This window comes from Mesocricetus auratus, unplaced genomic scaffold, assembly GCF_017639785.1.
Source record: "Mesocricetus auratus isolate SY011 unplaced genomic scaffold, BCM_Maur_2.0 Super-Scaffold_100691, whole genome shotgun sequence".
Classification (NCBI taxonomy): Eukaryota; Metazoa; Chordata; class Mammalia; order Rodentia; family Cricetidae; genus Mesocricetus; species Mesocricetus auratus.
The window spans coordinates 110,153-133,320 of NW_024429267.1; the positions used below are offsets into that span (position 1 = coordinate 110,153).

Consider the following 23,168-nt stretch of genomic DNA (forward strand, 5'->3'; position numbering starts at 1 on the left):
GAATACCCCATGCTGGGGATTTCTTAAATCTCTTTGGAACCACAGTAAATAACCTACTTACAACTGAGGTCTGCTGCCAAGCCTGTTCTACATTGCAAACCCTACCACCACGTGACAAAGCAACCCCCCGAAGTGCTGTTTCCTGGCCCAGTTTCCTGGGAAATAAAGTGGTTCTGGAGCACAGCATGTTTGCTTGTTCTCTGAGGCTCTTCCCAGAAGTCCAGTGCCTAAAGCAGCCCCACACTGGATGGCAAGCTTCTATCAGAGACCTTACCACGGTCAAGCTCATTTACCGAAACTCTTGTCTAATACCCCCACCCCAAATGTCATTACTCAATTTTTTCTACTTTATCTTTATTTGCCATCACCCATTCATGTTCCTGTTAGTCAATTTTGTTTTGCATTAAAAAAATAAAGCTTTGGAACAAAACATAATGATCTTGATTGAAATCTTTCTCCCACTGCCCAAGCTAGTTCCATAGGGCTCATGGTCCTGTTTCCTGAATTCAAAACTGAGACTCACGGTTTGAGCAGAGAATTCTGTCACATTTCCTCATAGGCAGATGAAAGTAAGTAGAATGTAGTTTGGATGATTAAGTATTGGGATTATAGGACTCTATGTTGGGTTCTGGGCTTACAGAAGATGAAGTCAGAATGGTATTCTAAAACTTGAGACTTATGTTCGCTGACTCACAAGCTTGTTTTGGTTCTTGAACCTAATAGCAAACATGACACCATATCTCAGGGGCAGAGTGGTTGGTAGACCCCTCCAAGTTCACTTTTGGTTGCATTAAATAATTGTGGGTCCAGCATTCACAATGCAATTTAATTTATCTTTTAATAAAGGGAATACATAAAAACTGTGTAGTATACGAATGTTGGGGTTTTCAAATCTTCAAATATACCATCTATTGAATTATCTATATGAAGTATTTTAGTAAACTACTGTGCCATATGAAATAAATATGCAAGGTCAAATTTGGATAACAAGAAAACAGAAAGTTTAGCTGTTTCTCTTTTTACATGTTGGGTTTATTCACCTTGTGGAATAAATCTGATAACAAAAGCAAAACAATAAAGCATAAGAAAAACAAAAATAAATAATTGTGGGTCTATCCACGTGGGTCCCACAGATTGTATTCTGTGGGCGGGGTCAGATTTCAGATCAGAGCTGTTTAGCTTAGCTCCTTTATTTTGATTGACATCTTTCTGCAGGTACTGTACTTCTGCCTTATTGCTTCCATACTCCTGAGTGCACATTAGTCCATCAATAATCACTACTCTCTCTACAAATAGCTTCTCTGTAAAACATTATTTCTGACAATAACAGGACATCATCTCAATATGTCCATCCATATCCAATTAGCCCTTCAAAATGTCATGTTTGCTATGTCTCTCTCCTCCCTTAAAATGTCTTACCTTCACTCTCCTGAACACTTTAACAGGAAAGTAAAGAGAATGATAGTCACTCCCTCATTGTCTTGCATTCTCTCTTGCTTTGAAACAAAGCAACACTACCAGCATCAGGTTTTCTATCTTCTAGAAATTCTGGAGATGGAAAGATGACTCCCTGGTTAAGAATACTGGCTGTATTTGAAGAGGCCTCGCTCGGGCTTGGCTTCCATTACCTGTAAGGAGGCTCACAACTATCTGTAGCATTAGTGCCTGGTGATCTGATGTCTTCTGGCCTCTAAGGATACTACATGCATGTGGTTGACATGTACACATGTAGGTAAACACACATATAAAATAAAAATAAACAAAAAAACAGATCCTACTCCACCAAAGCCAAGAGTCTAACTAAACTAATGATTATGGATGGGTAAGATGGACAGTGTGGTAGTTTGAATGAGATGTCCCCCATCAGTCTTAGGCATTTGAATATTTGGTACCCAATTGGTGGCTGTTTGGGGAGGATAAGGAAGGATGACCTTGTTGGAGGAAGTGTGCCACTTTGAATGAGCTTTGAGGCTTCAAAAGACTCATACCATTCCCAATGTGTTCTCTGTCTCTGGCTCAAAGTTTGAGAATGTTAGCTCTCAGTTGTGCCTGATGCTATGCTCTGCCATCATGAACACTTATCCCTCCAGAACTGGAAGTCCATAGTGCTCTCTTCTATAAGTTGCCTTGGTCATGTGTTTTGTCACAGCAATAAAATATAACTGAGACAGAAAAGTTGATCAGCCCCAGAGATAGCTCATGATCCCCTCTCTCTAGAACCTTTGGTCCATTCTGACCAACCTTGAGTCGAGGGGACATACACACAAAGGTAGAGAAGAAGGAATGAACAAAGCATGTGCATAGAATGATGAGGCAGATCACCTGGCAGAGGCAACTTAAGAGAGGCAGGACCTATTTTGGCTCATGGTTTGAGAGAGTACAGTTCACCATTATGAAGAAGGCATGGTGGAGTTCATGCTAGGGGAGTGTATGGCTGCTGCTTGTTTGTGGTATCAACTGGGAAGTAGAGAGCATGGGCTGGAAGGGACAGTCTCAAAGTCCATTCCCTATTGAGCCACTTCCTCCACCTAGTTCCCAACTCACAAAGATTCAAAAGCTTCCCAAACTATTACAACCAGTTGGAGACCTAATGTTCAAATGTGTATACCTGTTGGAGACATTTTACATTCAAATTGTAGGGTTGCAGTGAGGGATGAAGTGAAGCCAGAGAATCATTTAGACTCTCCAGGGTGAAACATTAGAATTTTAATCTGAGGAATCAATGACTACCAGATGTATAAAGAAGTGGAGGGTCATGCTCAAGATGTGTTTTGAAGACAATAATGTTGGCTGCAGTGTGGAGTGGTCCTACCTAGAGATGGGGAGCAGATAGCCTAGAAAGATCTCTTACAGAAATACTCTCTTGCAGACAGGGAATGGAGAGTATTTCAAGAACCAACAAGAGACACCAAAGATGGAATCTGCATCACCTCATACTTCTGTCTCAGTGCAGCCAGAATAGGATTTTCAGTTGGAAGTTGTACAACACACACTGCTTTAGACAACCACAGGCACAGGCAAAATGTCGATTGTTCTTTTGAGTTAGACATCGTCTTAAGTCATCCAGCACTACTGAATGGATCCCCACCAGATCTCCTGCACAGCTCAGTCACAATGGATGGATCTAGACTTTGCCACTGCAGTCTTCCCAGCAGATGTCCACATAGCTTGGAGACTGATTTTAGGGAACGGTGTAGCTATGCAAGCAATGTCAAGAGCTAACAATGACACCCTGTTTTCTCAGAGCCCACCCTGGACTCTCAGTGCAATTTACTTCTTGAGAGAGAAAGACCCTTCCCCAGACATGAAAAGAAACCACTGGAACATCTTTCTGGTGTTCTAATGGCTCCTCAGCCCTTTGAGAGATGGATTTGCAGTGGAGTCACACAGAATTCTACCCACTTCATGAAGCAGGAAAGACAATTCTAGAGTGAGGACTGGGCAGACAACATGAATTCAAGACCTTTACTCCCAGATCTGAGGCCACAGAAAACATTTTACATGACAACTGCCCTGTCTCTTGACAGGGTTATGCTGAAGATCAGTGATATAATGAAGGACAGTTTGATTGACTGAAAAAGTGACCTTTGGACCAGATGATCTAACCACGTGAATTTATATTTATATTTTCTCGATGATGTCACTGGGTGACCACACCAGGCAAGTTATCTGGAAAGCACCCAGTTGAATCAGATGATCAAGGTCTCACCTTTGGGGGAGGGGTTAATTTTTAAGGGCTTACTTGACACACACACACACACACACACACACACACACACTATCAGAAATTATTGGGCAACAAGGACTACCTGCATTTTTTTAATGTTCTTCCAGGACAGGATCAACTTTCTTTTAGAAATTGAAAATTGGGTACATAGAGTAGTGTGTGCTTCAATATCCCAGCTTAAGCAGGATGTGGGAACCGAGTGACATTCAGATGCAAAATGAACAGGATCCTATGACTGACAGACCAGTAGAAGGGGAAGGAAGCTTTAATCCCTCCATTTGTTTTCAACTTTGTAATGTCTAATTCAGAGCTTATACTATGTTATAGGTCTGTTGGGAATCAATTTTTCCCCATTTTATCTTAAAAGCAGCCCACAGGATTGCTGTAAACTACATAGAACTAAGACTTTTGCTGAAGGAGTGGATAGTGGCAGTCACCAAGTACAGAGAACAAGTTTAGGGTGATGTCACCATAGAATCCTGGATAGTGCTCTGTCCAGAGGTAACTCTGATGTGACTGTTTTCTAGTCTTGTGAAGGACGAAGCACATGATGTATCTCTTCTCAACTGGCTGTTTGAACATTATACTCTACATGCAGCAAATGAATAAATATTTTAGCTTGTCTTCCTATTACATCAATTTCTTATTGTAAGAGCTTTTTATTTATTTTGAAATTCCTAGACTCACAAGAAGTTGTAAAAACAGTACAGGGAGTTTTGTTGACCTTCTACCCAGAGTTCCCTAATGATTACATCTCACTATGCATCGCCAGAGCCCTGCATACCACCGGCATCAGCATTACATGGCTAACTAAAGAGTAGACTATATATGAATTTTGCCATTATTTAGATACATTTCTCAGAGTGTATGGTTCTATGAAATACTATCATTTGTGTAATGCTTCTTTCTTTAAAACAGCTGATTCCCCTTGCCCTGGTTAACCTTAATTGTCAACTTGACATAGCCTAGAGTCATGTTAGAGAAGAAGCCTCAATTGTGGTCTGTGGGCATGTCTATGGGGGATTCTCTTGATCATTAACAGATGTGGGAGGGCCCAGGCCACTGTGAGCAACACCATTCCTAGGGCAGGTAGTTCTGGGCTAGACAAAAAATGTTAGTCAAGCATGAGTCGGGGAGCAAACTGTCGAGCGCACCATTCCTCTGTGGTTTCTACTTCAGGTTCTTGCCTTGAGTTCATGCCCTGATTTCCTTCAACCATACACTGAGGCCTGGAAGAGAAATACAAAACAAACCCTTTCCTAGCTATGCTGTTTCATCACAGCAAGAAAGTCCTACTAGGACATCTCTCTCCAAGAACACTGCCATGTAATTGCTAAGTGTAGCTGATGCCATCTAGCAGGAGAAGCAGTTTGAAATGAGGTGAAGAATACTGAGCTGGGAATCATGAGGCCAGGGGCATAGGCCTGGCTTCGTCTCTGACTTAATGTGGGATACCCCTCTACAGCATGCTGGGAACAATCCTGTCCTGAGATATCAGGGAACAGTGGCTGGAACTTTGGCTTGTGTGTCAGGAAGCTGACCAACTCATGTCTAATGGGGATGACTCCATACTGGTGCTGCTCTTTGGGGGAGCAGCAAAGTGTCATCACTTGCTTAAGAGGAGCATGGGCGTCTTCCAGACACAGGTCCTGACCTGCGTCTGTGCTTATGAGTCCTGGCTCTTTGGACATGCCTGTTGAGTGGGCTTTGTTTTTTTGTTTTTTGTTGTTGTTGGATTTGTGACTGGAGATGTTGTAATATTGACCTCTTCAGGATGCTGGAAGGACTTAATGAGGAAACATAACCCTTGCAGAAAGATGTGGTATAGTAACTTTTCAGGGAATGCTGGGCTTTGTTATCGTTGGTTTTAAAGATTTGATTATGCCTGAAATTTATCCATTTTAAGAAATCTCATTATCATGGAACCAGAGGACCCATCCTTACTTCGATAACACCCATCAACTAGTAATATTTTCTTTTTCATTTGAACAGATTCAGAAAATGTTAAGAAGCCAAAGGAAGGGCACAGTGGACCTAAAAGACAGCCCCTTACATAGTTTCTCTCTTCTTACTGTTCAAACAACATCTACCAGTGACAGCCAGAGAAAGCATCTGCTTCCCACCCATCCACCTGTATTCTGTGTTTTCTGTACTGCACCATGGACTGCCACTCAAGAGAGATTTATCTTGCTGGTGGAATAAAGGTGATTGGACAAGTGTCAGATGTTCATAGCATTTTTCTAGTGATTTATTTTGCAACACTTGTATGAAAAATTTTAAATGTTGCAAGCCATCATAAGAGAAATTGCCCAAGAATTACCCTCAATTGTGTGCCAGAATTAACCTAAATGAGATTTCCCAAGGGAAATGAGCAATCTGGATGACATATTTGGTGGTGAATTTCACAGGGAGGAGGTTCTGTCCATCATGGCGGGGGTGGGGGTGGGGTGATGGTGGTGCCAGGCATCCAGATAGTGGCCAGAGGATTCCAACTCTTTAATGGGAAGCAGGTGTTTTCTATGTGCCTCAGAAACACACAAGGCAGGGCAACCTCATTTGGCTGGCTAGATGACCCTGAGAGGTAAAATATGGAGCCTTAATAAACATTCCATTACAGCAGGGTGGGGGAATATTAAAATGATTTGCTGCTAACACCAATTTTCTTGTATTTATGGTGAGTTAATTTGTGGAAATACATATGGAGGCTAAAACCCTTACAGATGACATTCTGTTGAAAGAAGTCTTCTGCATATGATAAATATCTCTCTCATGTCACTGCGAGGAATGTAGATGATGAATACCACCTTCTTGGAAAGTAATTTAGCAATCCATGCTGCTTCAAGCATTGCATTCTTCTAGGAATTCATGCAAAGGAAATGATAAGGAACGAGGCCAACAATTTCAGAACAATAGGACTCATCATAGTGTTGGTATCAATACTAAGAACATTGGCACCATCCTAGGTGTTCAACATAGGGGAAAGGTTAAACAACATGTAGACCCCTGGGAAATGTTGGATGGCTCTTTCTTCCAGTGTTATTTTCATTAAAACGTTCTCAAAGGTGTGTTTGTACCCTTGGCCCTCTGTATTGTTTAGCAAGTTTTCTAAGCTAATCAAAAGAGAGTGCCAATGTGATGTTAGACACAGCAGAACAGCCATGAAGAGGGAGCAGACACGACTCCCGCTTAGAGTCTAGGCCGAGTTAGCAGACCACGGCTTCCAGGCCAGATCTGGCCCAACTTCTGTGTTTGTAAACAGAGACTGACCTGGACACAAACATTCCCATTTGTTTACTTATTGTTTATGGCTGTTTGGGGGTTATAACAGTAGAGCTGGGTAGTAACACAGACAGTCTGGTCCACAAACACTAACATATTTATACTCTGGCTCTTAGAAAAATGTCGTCAGTCATTGGTCTAAACAAAAAGACCCAAAAAAGTCACTTCAATATGGGTTTGCACATGTTGTAAGGGTGGTGGGCCCGGATTCCTGTGAGGCAAGATTGAGACTCAGGCAGTTGCTCTCAAGTGACTCTGATTGCCTGGTCCTGAATCATCTATTCCCTCTTTGCTCTGATCTAATCTGGCTTATTATACAGAATGCAAAGAGTTATTATCTAAGGGGCCAGGGAGAAGGTTCAGTTAGTAAAATGCTTTGTGTGTAAGCACAAGAACCTGAATTCGGATCCTCACCACCCATGTGAAAATTGGGGTGTGGTAGTACACCCTTGCAATCCCACTGCTGGGAGGCAGAGACAGAAGGGTCTCTGGTGCTGGCTGCCCAGTCAGTCAAGCTGAATCAGCACACTCCGGGTGCAGCGAGAGACCTTGACTCACAAAAGAGGAAAGAATAAAGACATCTTATGCTGACCTTTGGTACCAGCATGTGTGTATGTGCACCAGTCTCTGCATACACAGAATGCACACAAACCTGCATGCATATATACCTTCACAATACAGACAAGAATATGTACACACACCAGAGCTGTCCTACTGCAAGGCTTCAACTTCTGGGGTGCTAGGTATCAAACCCAGGACCTTGAGCATACTAGGCAAGCATTTCACCACTGAACTATAGTCCCCCAGCCCTCTTTTTTTCTTAGGTGGGGGATAAAAGCTCATTCATTTAAAATAAAACTTTGTATAGAACCACAGAACTTCCCTACACAAAATGAGAAAAGCAGAGCCTTGCAGGCTGACAAAGGGCTGCACGGTGTGGAAGTGTAGTAATTCCCTTCGTGCCTGCTCTCCTTCCTCAGGGCCAGGGTTTCTCCATTCTGGCCCTGTTGACACTTTGGTCTGGCATGCTCTTTCTTGTAGCAGCTGTCTTATGCACTGCATAGTGTTTGGCTCAACCTGTTAGGGCCAGGCTCCCTCTTCCTCCTCAGTGTGATAAACTAATCAGATATTGCCAAGTACCTCCAAGGGAGAATGAGCCTCTTAGGGAACCGTTGCTTAATAGGTTACATCACAGCTTATGGGATGTCTAGAAACATACAACACCACTACAGAAGGCTTCAAAACCACGGCAGTTTCATAGAAATGTAAAATTTGTCCTGGTCTATGCCAAAGAGATAGTGAGTAAATAATAGTTGATTGTTCAATTAAAAACCAGTTCCTTCCTGCCATCCACCTAGGATTCTCTAGCTGCCTTTTAGCTTAACGAGTGTGAGAGCAGTGTTTGCCACATGGTAGGTGTTTAGGAGGTCTATGCGGGAATAAAAGAGCTGCTGCCTGAGGCCTGGGCCGATGGCTCAGTTGATAAAGCACTTGCCTTGCAAGCATGATGATTGAGTTCGATCCCCAGAACCCATGTGAAAATGCCAGGCATGGTGGCATGCACCTGGAATCCCAGGGCTGCAAAGGTGGAGACCAGAGGATCCCTGGGGCTCACTGGTGAGCTTCAGGCTAATGAAGAGAGACTCTGTCTCAAAGGAGGTGGGTGGTGTTCCTGAAGACAACACCAGAGGCTGCCCTCTAGCCTCCACATAGATGTGCTTATATACATATACACCTCAAATCTGCCTGGAGAATCCAGAGATCAATGTTATAGGACCAATCTATTTTCAGAACTGGATTATCTCTAAGGTCTCTTTTGGTGTCACTTTGAGAGAGAGAGGGGGGGAGGGAAGGAGGGAGGGAGGGAGAACCCTGACTTAAAGAACCTTTCCATGTTTAAAGTCAAGGAAATATGCTTCCTCAAGACAAAATTAAATTGGAACCAGAAATCACTGGAAAAAAATAGATGTTGTCACTCGTTTGAAGGGCAGAAATGGCAACAGTATTAAGAAGAGTTTGGATACCTTGGTGAAGGCAATTGGGAAACTAGAGACTGCTTTTAATCAAGCTTATGGTTGTCACAATTCAGGGCCCATCCTGTCTTATCAGAGAATAACACCTCACCAAGGGATTCAACTAGAAAAGAACGTTGGCACTCTTATAGGGTAGAGTTGGGTAGAAGCCAAGTGAAGCAGTGTTTACAGACCCAAGAAAAGGAGCCCTGTCAAGCAAACATCTCAGCCACGGAGGGTGGAGACATCCCAAGCCAATGCCAAACACTTAGCTTTCATGTTCTAACTGAGATGGGGTGGGGGAAGAGGGCATGGAATGATTAATGACAATCATAATATACAAAAGTAAGGTGTCTACACTTTGTTATAGAAGAGTAGAAGCCTCTGGACTTAAATTTTTCAACCATATGCAGTGAATTCAGTTTAAAGATAGTAGACAAATCTGGGAACTGTGTTGCAATTTTTCAGGGTCTCAGGAGTGGGCTGATACTAGGAAAACCCTGCATGGGATGTGTCCATCAGAGACTGTGGACTTGGCTGCCACGGTGTCAGGAGAGGCAATTACTAGAATAAAGGAGGAAAGCGAAACCACTTACACTCTACAGGGCTGAGTTCTGGAAGCAAACTATCAACAAAAAGGCAAGAGTTTGTTGGGCTGAGAGCCCTGACCCAAGTGGAGGCTGCTTGAATACTGGCCGGATGTCTAAGATCTGAGGGAGCACAGGTAGTTTAGGCCCGCAGACTTAATCACAACCAGAGGTTCCCGGTAGTCACAGGTGGATCCCGAGAGCAGAAGGCAATGACAGAGACTCAAACTGGCACCCCTGCCATCCCTGTGATGCAAGTCTACCTGCAAATGTGTGTGCACTGTTATACATGAGATGGCACGTGTAAGCCACCCAAACAGCCAGTTCAGGCACAAGGAGCAGTAGCCAAACACTTAGAGGAATGATCTCTGGGAAGCTAAGAGGAAAGATGTGCTCGCCTCAGGCTGACCAGATGGTCATTGTACTCTAATGTGCAAGATCCTGTCATGTGTTAAGACATGGCTTCATCTCTTAGAACTGTCTTATGGACTGTTAAAAAAAACGTGAGTGGAACAGTTAGGCTTTTTGTTTCTAGAATGTTCAAGAGAATACTTAAAAATCTGTCTAAATTAGTTATCTCCAGGGACAGCTGAGAGCAAGAGATGACATGCTGAGAGAAAAGGCTGCTGCTGAAAGCACAAGGCTTGCAGTTCCAAGACTCTCCGGAGTGGGTTGGAAGTGGTAGACTGGCCAGGGGTGGACTGGGGAATGGTAGACTCTCCAGGGTGGGTTGGGAAATGGTAGACTCTCCGGGGTGGGTTGGGAGTGGTAGACTGGCCAGGGGTGGACTGGGGAATGGTAGACTCTCCGGGGTGGGTTGGGAAATGGTAGACTCTCCGGGGTGGGTTGGGAAATGGTAGACTCTCCAGGGTGGGTTGGGAAATGGTAGACTCTCCGGGGTGGGTTGGGAGTGGTAGACTGGCCAGGGGTGGACTGGGGAATGGTAGACTCTCCGGGGTGGGTTGGGAAATGGTAGACTCTCCGGGGTGGGTTGGGAAATGGTAGACTCTCCAGGGTGGGTTGGGAAATGGTAGACTCTCCGGGGTGGGTTGGGAGTGGTAGACTGGCCAGGGGTGGACTGGGGAATGGTAGACTCTCCGGGGTGGGTTGGGAAATGGTAGACTCTCCGGGGTGGGTTGGGAGTGGTAGACTGGCCAGGGGTGGACTGGGGAATGGTAGACTCTCCGGGGTGGGTTGGGAAATGGTAGACTCTCCAGGGTGGGTTGGGAGTGGTAGACTGGCCAGGGGTGGACTGGGGAATGGTAGACTCTCCGGGGTGGGTTGGGAAATGGTAGACTCTCCAGGGTGGGTTGGGAGTGGTAGACTGGCCAGGGGTGGACTGGGGAATGGTAGACTCTCCGGGGTGGGTTGGGAGTGATAGACTGGCCAGGGGTGGACTGGGGAATGGTAGACTGTCTGGGGTGAGTTGGGGAGTGGTGAAAGTCTTTTTCAGATGATCCCTGGCAGACCCAGGCTGTGCTCTGGAAACAGAGGAGCCTAGAGACTGAGAAGCACACAAGAGCCTGGATGTTGGGGATGGAGTCAGAGCACACTGTGAGGGCACAGAGAGGGTGTGCTGAAGGAAAGCCCAACTTGACTGAGAATGGTCACCAGCAGATGAGGCTATGATGAAGCCTGGAGACTGTGTACCTGCCAGAATATTATGCTTTTCAGATCCAAGGCCCACGAGGTGTGGGTGGGGCAGTTTCATGAAGGCATTATCTGACAGCCAAGGTCTAGAGTGGGTCCCAGTGATCATTTATTTGCTCGTCACTGAATTTACTCATATTAATTTTCTCACTCTACCTCTTCACTGGAACTTTCGTCTACAGCTGAGAACATTGCTATTTTAACTCTGGAATGAGAGTCTTCTAAAGTGTCTTGTACACTTAAAAAAGTCAAGACTAACAAGCTTATTTTGGGAACTGGGACGTAGCTCAGTTAATAGAGCTTGCCTAGAATGTATGAGGCCCTGGGTTCCATTGCTGGTTCTGCATAAACTGGGCGTGGTGGCACATACCCAGAATCACAGAACCCGGGAGGTAGAGGAGGAGGACCAGAGGATCAGAAGTCCATGGTTGTTAACAATCACATGGCCAGTGTTAGGCTAGCCTGGGCTACATGAGAAGCTGTCTCAAAAATATACATACAATAAGCTTATTACATCTTTTTAAACCTCTAGTTAACCAATGTGCAGTCACAGCACAGCAGGCTAGGTCTCACCAGGGGGATTTTTATTTGAAAAAAGAAATCTGGGCCCCTCTCAGGCACAAACAGAACCTGCAGCTTAACAGTACCTGTAGGTAATTCCTGAACTCTAGAAAGTGTTGTCCTAGTTCTCAGGGGTCAGCAACATCTTTTGTGCAGTGCTAGACCACATCATCTCTGTTACCATAGCTCACCTGGGTTATTGTAGTCTGAAAGCTATTCCAATAAAACTTTATTTATAAGCACATTTGACAGCTGAATCTGGCTCCTGGACTAGACTTGACTCACTTGTGAGATTTACTGGTGTTGGGCTGCAGTGTTCTGAGTCCTGCTTTAGACTGTTCTGTGATGTTCAGGAGGGTGACACACTGAAGTGACTCTAACCCTTCTGGATGCTGGGAGCCACACCCTGTAGCTGTCAGCCACCTCTGTGACTTCCTATGTGGTTGCTTCCTGTCACTTTGGAAATAGCCAAAGGGCAAACAAAACAACCCAGAACTTTCTGGACCAAAAGAAGTGGGTTTTCAGCTGTGTCACACATTCAGTGAAAGGTCCTGGGCAAGGTGCTCACTGGCTCCAAGGGTGTGTTCTCGGCCTCCTTTGCTTAATGTATGGAGGTTCTGAGAGAATGAAGAAAATTTGAAATACTTTTTTAAAATAAGAGGGTGTTAAGCATAAAGTATCCCATGAATCCAAGCTGCTCTGACTCATTTCGGTTGCTCCAAACCAACAGCATTTGTGTTCCTGAAGTGCTCAGGGAGTATTTCCCTCATGGTGGTTGAATTCCTGCAGCAATCGAGTCTAGTACGACCCAATCCCTGATTGCAGAGAGATTTTGGAACCTGCCCAAGTTACCCCACTGCTAGAAAACAGAGCTGCTTCCTCCACCTCGGCGGTGTGTGCTACCAGCTTAATTCGAGCAATACACTTTGCTACATGCATCTTCAGGTCAATAGGCAGGGTGTAAGGGAGATTTGTGCTTCTTCACACGTTGTCTCCATAGACAATTTAAAATAAGTCTTTCTCTTTCTTGAGGCATTCAAGGAGGCCAAGGCTGCTGCAATCTGGGATCATTTGACATGTTAGGTCACTTTCTGTTTACTGTATGGTCTTTCTTCTTTTCCCTAGCTGTATCCCAGTCGCCTAAATGACAACCGGTTCTCTGTCCAGTCAAAACAAAGACAACACAACATGATCACTCTTTGGCTTCAACTGGAGGAAAAAAACGCCTTTGGAAAGCTTCCCTCTGTGATATTTATAATGGGGGCAAAGGTGGGGAGAAGACATGCTCACAAGCTCCCCTGCAAGTTTGGTCCCTGAAAGCAGTAAAGGATTTACAGATGAAGAAACCCAGCCCCAGGAGGAAAGGGAGGTCTCCAAGCTGGTGGGGTGAGGACTTCTGCTGCAACCTCCTTCTCATGACACCATGATGTCCCCCTTCTTCAGCCAGAGTTTGACCATTTCCCGCATCAAATGGTCTACCTCCTTCCCTTTCTTCATACTAATGTCCCTTGGACCTGTTGAGGGCAGTTTTATCTACCACGGGGACAGTAGCAACTCCTTGTAAAGGGCAGACACTCCTTTTAGAATGGACGGACATCTGGGTGGGAGATGAGAGCCTGAGGTCTGGGGATCGGTGGAAACTGTGGCAGGAAGATAACAGACAACGGCTACTTGACATAAGGCCACCCGGGAAAGACTGGCTTCGGGCTGGAGATGTGGCTGGATGGTACAGCACTTGTCTAGTATGTGTGAGGCTCTGGGTTTGATCTCCAGCACTCAAAACATATAAACCAAAGAAAAGCCTGGTCTCCAAGACTGGAGAGAAGGGAGAGGATAGAGGAGAAAGGCAGGAGAGAAATTAGGCAGTGGAGGATAATTCAGACTGCCTGTGAGGCTTAAGGGTACGGGCAGACAAAGGTAAGGTAGCTTGTTGAGAACCGGCATGCAGGAAGGGGCTAGAGAGAACGCATGTGGGTTTGCCTTTGTCCGAGAGGCTCCCTGCTATTCCCTTCAGTGCTCAGCTCACTGGGAATCTGGTTGTTTATCCCACACAAGGCATACACACCTCTGCACCAACAGAAGGGCTGGCCCATTTGTACAGTCTCCTGAAATCCTATTTCCATTCACACGTGGTTCTCAGGCGGGGTTTGAAGCCAGAGTTACAGTAGAATTGTGGTCACAGTGATCGATCTGTGTTTTGATGATGTTCTGGATAATGGTGACCAAGACGTTCGAAGATTTCTTATTAAAAATTACTTCTGTTATTTTTAAGACTATCTAAATCTTGCCTTGCAGAGAATTTTCTCAGGACTTTGTTTTTCTTATGCATGTGTGTGCATGTTTGTGCATGCAGGTTCATGTGCACGTGTGTGGGTGTGCAAGCGGAGCCCAGGGGTTGATGCTAGGCTTTTTTCCTTTATCATTCTCTGTCTTGCTTTTATTTTAAATTAATTTTTATTTTTATATACATGGAAGTTTTGTCTGCATGTATGTCTGTGTACCATGTGTGCTAACAGTGGCTGGAAGAGGGTGTAGATCCCCCGGGACTGGAGTTACAGACGATTGTGAGCCACATTTGGGTACTGGGAATGGAACCCAGGTCCTTTAGAAGAGCAGCCAGTGCTCTTAACCACTGAACCAGCTCTCCAGCCCCTTTGCCTTTTTTGTTGAGACAGGCTCTCTTTGTATCTGGAGCTCTGCAGTTGGCAGCAAGCTCTGTGGGAACCTCCTGTCTCCGCCTCCCTAGTGTTGGTATTACAGACAAGTACCACCATGCCTGGCTTTGGTATTGGAGCTGAGGATCTGAACTCACGACAGGCCCTTTGTCAATGAAGACATCTCCATAGTCTTATTTTCTGTTTTTTTTTTTTTTTTGGTTTTTACGAGACAGGGTTTCTCTGTATTGTTTTGGAGGCTGTCGGTCTAGCCCGGCCTCGAACTCACAGAGATCCGCCTGCCTCTGCCTCCCGAGTGCTGGGATTAAAGGCGTGCGCCACCACTGCCCGGCTCTTATTTTCTGTTTTTAAATGTGGCTTTAAGTTTCACAATTTGTCTTGGAGGCCAGCTATGACAAACTCCAGAGGATAGAGACCAGGTTTAGAAACAGCAAGGAGGTTACCAGAGGAAGCCGGTAGCTCAGGCATGCCGGGTTGCCGTCTTAGATGAGCTGTAGGGTTGAGAACATGCATGCCAAGATTCAAGTATCCCTTGGGAAATTTGGTGGTAGGAAGCCTTGGGAATATACATGACGTGGTTGACTGGAGCACTCACCATGCTCTCGAAGTCTCACATGTTACCATTTTTAATTCTTTCAAGAATCTCGAGAGGTAGGAGGTACTCTTCACTTGCACTCAAGAGAAGGTTTTATGTCGATGCTCGCAAAGGGGAGGTGACTGTGAGGTGGAAGGAAGGTTCTTATGGCTCTGGAGCCCAGGCTCCTCTGCTGGACAATGGAAATCCCTCTTCCCGGGCTGGAATAAAGCCTGGTTGCTGGGTGCTTATATTTCTGGACAATGGAAATCCCTCTTCCCGGGCTGGAATAACGCCTGGTTGCTGGGTGCTTATATTTCTTGGGCTGTTTTCCAGTTCTCCCTAAGATCCTTGCACAAGGAGGTCAACTCTTATCCCAAGGCCTCCCCTCACAAGGACTGACTATATCGTAACAGTGTCTTCTACAGCTTCCCCATTTTCCAACTCCAGGCAAAACCTCTGTAGTGCCTGTCACTCCAGCAGAGGGATGGGTATCACACCCCTTCCTCCTATGCTGAATTTCATAGGTCCCAAAGTTCTCATTGAAATAGTGACTATTTTTCTTATTTGTCTTTCTGGGACTGGAAACTGCCAGTTAACATTTATGACTTAACAAAAAACACTAGGTTCCTTGGGAGATGTTCAGGCTCTGATGACTCTGAAATTAAAGATAACTCCTCCTTATTATTTTTTCTAACATACCCACATCCAATATGAGCATTTATTTAACTAAGGAATAAAGACATTACACATCATGCTTTCTCAGAAGGAAGAGATTTGGCTGAAATATTTAAACATGAAGGTTCCTTTATACATCTTTCGAAGGATGGCTAAGAACAGGGTTATCTGTCAAACTCAATGTGTTCCATAACAATAATCCAGGTGGCAGCCAGATGAATAATGCTCATGCTGGCAGAATATTTCCTTTCTTCTACAACTCTAACCCAAAAGGTAGGGTAATGGCAGACATGGTGCCTGCACGTGGATACGGACTTGTGACAACAAATGTCTGCAACATATAAACCACTTGGATAAACACTGATCCCTCACCTTCTTTGGGAGAACCTTGAAATTCTTAATTTTCTCCAGTCTCTTCCTTAAAGTCCTAGCCATATTTATGAGCTTTTAAATCATGCTCCCAGATGCGGACACATCAGCAAGGCAAGGCCTCATGGTTTGAGGTAATCTATTCTGCATGTGGGGGTGAAATCTATCTTCCCAAGGTGCTGCTGTCATCATGTCATTCCTTGGGCTCAGAAGGTTTCCTGATGTCACCTGTCACTTAAACAAGCTGATCATTTCCTCCTAACCATTAGGTATGTACTTAAGTCCCCGATTCCAGGTGGGGAGAAGCCGATGCCCAAGGCTGCAGCAGTTCCAGGGCGATTTATCCCAGGTGTGGATAACTTTGCAAATACCGTAGTTTTGAGAATGATCCATCGTCTTTATGCTTTGGCAGCAATTACTCTATAAGATGGTTAAGACATACTAACATACTAACTAGTGGCAGTAATTAATACGTGCGTATTCCAAATTTTCTGACGTAATTGGTGTTTTTGCTTATGAAAAGCATCGACATGTGGGAGAAACTCAATATATTATGCTTTATTTAAGGTCAAGTTAAAGCAAGCATAGCAAATTCAAACGAATGCAAATGAACCCTATCCATTCCTCCCTTAAACAATGGCTGCCCTGGAACAGCTAGAGAGTACTTTAAAGACTGGAGTGCAGGGAATACAGAAGGGGGAAAAAAAAAAGCATTTCTCCTGGAGAACTGCACCAATTTAAACAGGTGCCCGGGGGAGAGATGAAGACTCAGTTTCGGTAAGTGAATGTCTCCGGTCACTCAGAGCTCTGTTAGCAAGGCAGCTCTCACTAGAGAGCTGTCACCAGGGGTACTCTGGAGCACACAGCAAAAAAAAAAAAAAAAAAAAAAAAAAGAGGATTCTACTGAAGATCTACCAGGGTGAAGCCGTTTACTAAGATTTAGCAGAGGAGGGCCGAGTAACTTGGTGGAGGTCACAACCAAAAGCCCCGATCTGAATCCCAGAGCCACGAGTAGCAGAGAGATAAGGGAGAACCAACTAGGCAAGGCCAGTGGAGGGATGAGAACAGGGGGATGGTGGAGATCCCAGAGGAGCCGGCCTGATGCCAGAAAGCATACAGCCTAGGCATCTCCGGCTTGGGTTAGAGGACAGGAGTTAGGCCTGTCAACATCACCAGGCCGTCCCCTGTAAGCTCAGCAGGAAACACCAGGCTTTGAGCTACATCCTCCCAGCTGCCGCCTGCAGCCCTGCATGGAAAGCGTTTGAAATATCTTCTGTTGCAACAAAAGAATCAGATGTGGGCTCATCCACACTCCCTTTCCCTTGTGAATCCACAGACTGGGCCTTCAAGTTCCCTTGGGTGGGTTCTATTTCATCTGGTAGTTCACTCTGCTTAAGGCTCCCAGAATGTTCTTTGAGTATCAGAAAGGGAGTCTAAGACCTTTAAACATTTGTGTTAATGGGTATCACCCTAGCAACTGAAGAGCCCCTCCCCCAGTGTACCTTTTGAAGTCTGTAATTCATATATAGCCGAAGGCTGCAAAGAAATCATCCTATTTTAATTTGTTCAACTTGTATTTGTTTTAAATGATAGCCCAGACAAGGAAACCTCTCGGGATCTGGAACACAGAAAGGAGGCCATAGCCTAGAGCTTAAACGAAAAAACAAAAAAGCTGTTGGATAATATGGATCTCAAATTGCCAACAGTCCTATAGGTTTTGTGAGTTGGCCAAGGCACTGCTCCTGAACTGAGGGGTAAGCTGGACACATAGAGGGAGTTATTAGAAGAACTGGAAACCCTTCCTCAAGTCAGCTGGTAAGCAACAAAATGACCTCTCCTTTTAGATTGCTGGGAAGCATGTCACCAACATAGATGAGGATGGCTGCTTTCCTCTTTGCTACTGCTCCATCATAAAAAAATTGGGTACCAGGGTCTGGGGAGATGGCTCAGGCAGTAAAATGCTTGCTGTGGAAGCATGAGGATTCACATTTGGAGCCTTCTTAGCACCTGCTTGAAAGTAAAGCCAGACAGCTGAAATATCAAGGAACACGATTCAAAGAAAGAGTGGCATTGGGCCTCAATTTCACTGGCAAGGAATATTAAATTTGTTTTTTGTTTTGTTTTGTTTTTTGTTTTTTTGGTCTTTCGATACAAGGTTTCTCTGTATTTTTTTTTGGAGGCTGTCCTGGAACTCACTCTTTAGACCAGGCTGGCCTCTAACTCACAGAGATCCACCTACTTCTGCCTCCCCAGTGCTGGGATTAAAGGTGAGCGTCACCAACGCCCGGCTGAATATTAAATTTGGATTTCCTTGTAAATTTGGAACTTGCAGGTGTCAGTGAGAAAGCACTCAGTGTCTTCACCTGTAGAAGGGTGACATTCTCTGCTCCATAGGAACCCTCCAAAGTGGATAGGAACAAAACTAAAATGAATTTGAAACAAAATATAGCTATTCCTTTTAGAAGCCATAACTGAAATTTCATTTTGCAAGATTTCATAATAGAAGAATTACATTAGTGAGAGAAAGGAGGGTCGGGACTATCATGGTAAAAGGCTTAGTAAGCATCCTCACTCAGACAGAATGTAGAATTCCAGTGCCTCAAAGTGGAAGAAAACATACAGGGACCCAGGCCAGCCAAGGTTCATCAGACTTGGGGACCAGCCTAATTCTGATGCTCTTTGTGGGGTGGGGGGGGGTTCCCAGCAGGATACCCACGTGAATTTAACCCATTAAAGATGTCTGCTAAATGAGAAAAGTCACTGGTTTTTAATTATTCTAAGGTTCTGCCTCATTGTTTTAAAAGTGTATTTTAAAATAGTAACAGTAATTTAATGGTAATTTTAAAAATGGTACTGAGGATTGAGCATGCAGATATGTGCTCTACTGCTGAGTTATGTCCCCAGCTTCATATACTAACGTTTTCTTTTTAAAAATGATATTTTTATTGTCTTTGAGAATTTCATATAATGTATTTTGTTCATATTTAATGCCACTCCCAACTCCCCAGCACTGTGGGGGCAGAGACAGGCACATCCTGAGCATACTATGGCTAGCCAGCCTAGCCAGAACAGTGAGCTTCCAGTTCAATGACAGACCCTGTCTGAAGGCAAATAAGGCAGAGAGACGCCTGACATCCTGCAGCGCACATGTATAACCCCCATCACCAAACCACCACACTCCCATCGCTACATCCTACATCCCATCATCATACCCCCACCCCATCACCACACCCCATCACCACACCCATACCCCAACAGACACACAAACCCCATCACCACACCCCCATCACCATACCTACACCCCATCAGATACACACACCCCATCACTACACCCCGACCACCATACCCATACCCCATCACCACACCCCCACCATCATACACACACCCCATCAGACACACAAGCCCCATCACCACACCCCACACCCCATCAGACACACACACCCCATCACCATACCCCATCACCACACCCCCACCACCATACACACACCCCATCAGACACACACCCCATCACCACACCCCACCCTACACCCCATCTTTATAACCCTATACCTCATCATCACACCCTACACTCCATCACCACACCCCCACACCTATCACCACACACACACAAAATCATCACACTCCCCACACCCCCTTACCACACCACCACACAGAAGAACTAAGGCATGAGAGCAGCAGTTATACCCTTTAAGTCACAAGTATGCAAAGCTTTTCTTTGAGTATGTGCCTATGTGGCATACATATGTGTACGTGTTTCTATGTGTGCTTGTTTGCATGTAGGCGGAGGTCTGAGGTTGCCATCAGCTGTCTATCACTCTGAACTATGGGATCCTGGAACTGGCTGGTCAATGAGGGGCCCCTCATACTGAGGTTACAGACATACACAAGCATGTTCATTTCAGGAATGAAGAGATGTGAGCTTAGATTCTTGTGAGGTGGAACTTATTGCCCTTAGATTTTGTATTGCAAATGGGCATTTTAATAATAATAATGATGATTATGATGATGGTGAAGCATAAATGAACAGTGTGAGTGGGACAGGGGTGGGTGGGATAAGTGCAGTTACTTTTCTACTGACATTTCACCTCATCTTTACAACAGCCTATGAGGCAACAATTAATTTTTTTCCTATTTGAGTTAAAGAACCAAAGATGAAAAATGTAAAGTGGTCTGTTGAAAGTCACATGACACAACAGATTCAGGATGAAGTCCTGACCTGTTTTCAAAGTCCGAAAGTCTCCTGCTCTGCCAGGACAAGGCAGCATTGAGTACCAGGAAACTCATATCACACAGACCTCATCGAAATATGAGAACTCACTCCAGCTACCAGGTCTGTAATCTTGGAGGAAATGGTCAAACAGACTAAGCTCCCATTTTTTCATCTATAAAATGGGCAATAAGGAATAAAGAGATGGTTCAGTGGTTAAGAGTATATATTGCTCTTGCAGAGGACCCAAGCATGGGGTTCCCAGCACTCCATGACAGGCAGCTCACCACTGCCTGCAACAATAGCCTCAGGTGATCCGATGCCCTCTCCTGGCCTCTGTGGTACCTGCACTCACTTGCATATATCCACACTTACCACTCCGCCACACACACACACACACACACACACACACACACACACATATATATAAAACTTAAAATTGTTAAAATGGGCATGTAATAGCACCTACTTTATAGGTTTTCAAGAATCAAATGTGAAAATTCATGAAATGTAAACCTTTAAAATGTCAAAGTATAAACCCCCCAGTAAACATGAACTCCCTAGTATTAGGTCTGTGCTTGTTTCCACATCAGTATTTCTGGCTCACCACTGTTGTTCCACACCAACCTGGGGAAGGGCACATATATTAATTCTATGCAATCTCTGCATAGCATGGCTTTTGGAGGCCCTTCTTATTGAGAACTTTATCCATGCATGTAATGTGTTTTGATCAAGTCCACGCTTATCCCTTCCCCTTCAATCCCTACCCCATCTTCCCAATCCTTCCCTCCTAATTTCACGTGCTGTATCCTTTTTTTTTTGTCTTGTTTCTATTTGTTTTAAATCCAGAGTTCATTTAGTGCTGCCACTATGTGCATGAGTATGGGACCATCTGCCAGAGCATGGCAGCATCTCCGGGCCACAGCCCTGAAGAACACTGACTATCCCCTTCCCAGTGGCCATCAACTGCTAATAGCCCCTTGGCTGGGTGCGGGGGACTTCACAACCACCTTCCCCTTCCATCCTGGATGTTTTCAGGCTTCATCCTGCACAAGTCTTGGGTATGTAGTCACAGACCCTGCCACTTCATATGTGCAACTTCCCCCTTGTGTCTGGGAAACAGTTTTACCATCGTCTCCTGCCTCTGGCTCTCACAACCACTCTCCCTCTCATCCTTGGTGATCTCTGAGACATAGGAAGAGGGGCATGATAGAGATGTTCCATTGACTTGCTATTAATTAAACCATTTGATAACTAGGCCATGTTTTCCAACCAAGTAACCATGGGTTTCCTACAGAGAAAGACAGAAGAGAAAATACATGCAATTCTTTTGCTTTCTAGTAAAGCATGGTTGTGAACTGATCCAAGATAACCAAGTTGTTATCTTCAAGACCATCCTCTCTTGATTACTTTTCCCAGATAGATTTTCACTTTCCACGGTGCTTCAGACAAAGCATGTGTGTGTGTGTGTGTGTGTATGTGTGTGTGTGTGTGTGTGTGTGTCCTGTGTGTCTGTTGTCCATATTCCCATCCAATAAATCTCCTGTTTGGCAGAGAATGTTGTTAACTTCCATGAAAGAGTCCTTTTGTCCCCTTCTATCTAAGAAGCTTTTCATTACAAGGCTGGGAGTCAAGGTAAGTGCTGTAGGGATTCAAGGACCCTTTGGCTCTTCTCCCATGTCCAAATTATCTCCCAGGAAAATGCGGTCCTCAATACTGCAGTCAGCTAGTAGGAGTGACAGCTCAGAGAGCTTCAAATCTGGCCTTAATTAATGGGTTGCACACAAATGTGGCCAAAGCATATTTTTTTTTGCAAAGAAGGGGCTTTAAATAGCACTGAATGCTTGTGAGTACAAGGCCATGCGATGGCAGGAAGTATCTGGCCATCTTAGTGGGATCAGGTTTTTGTGCACAAACAATGGCGAGCAAACCACAGCCAGGCAGAGGGCCATTCGGATGGTTTTCATTTGTGGTGGTGAGGAGAGGCCCTTAAAGAGCCACTAATCAGAAAATAAAAAAAGAATGGAGGATTCAGGCGTATAGTTAGACAGGGTGTCCTCAGGAGAGACCCCATGTAGGTGATGGTCCAGCTTACATGGATAGGCTCTCCCTTCAACCCTGCTACTGCCCTGAGCATGGCGGTTAGCTTTCTCTTCCAAGACTCTGCCTCTGACCTCTAAAGCAAATCTTACTCTCTTGTTTTAATGCACCTTTCTTCCACTTGCCCCTTCTGTCCTTCCAGTGAGGCTGTTCCCAAGTTCCCTCTCCAACCAGGGTCCTTGTTCTGCATAGAATCCCTCTCAAATCACATGGGGATTTAAGAATGTCACTTTTCTGGGGACTTAAGAAATGGTTTACTGGGTCATGTGCCTGTCAAGCAAGCCTGAAGACCTGAGTTCAGATCCCCAGCACCCACATAAAAAGCCAGGTATGTTCACACCTATCTGCAATCCTAGCACAGAAGAAGTAAATATGGGAGGATCCCTGAAGCTCACTGGACATTCAGTTTAGCCAGTCAGAGAGTTCTTGGTTCAGAGAGAGACCCTGTCTCAAAAAGACACATTAGGAAGTGACTGAGGAAGACATATGATGCTGACCTTTGGCCCCATGCTTTGAACATATCACATATAACACACACGTACACACACATTCATACACACTCATACACATTCACATACATATGCTAAACACACACTCTCTCTCACACACACACACACACTCAAAAGCAATACTGCTGCAAACATCGCAGGCTCTCACTTAAATGTGGAAACAAAAATTAATCTCAGAGGATGAAAGAACAGAATAGTAGTTACCAGGGCCTGGGTGGGAGGAATATGGAGAAAGGGAGA

At 44.8% G+C, this 23,168-nt stretch overlaps 1 protein-coding gene across 3 annotated transcripts in view; it reads right to left on the reverse strand.

The window, feature by feature from the left end:
* Thsd4 (thrombospondin type 1 domain containing 4) overlaps window positions 1-23,168 on the reverse strand; it is a 544,450-nt gene that overhangs the window by 78,707 nt on the left and 442,575 nt on the right. The gene's annotated exons all lie outside the window — the stretch shown is intronic.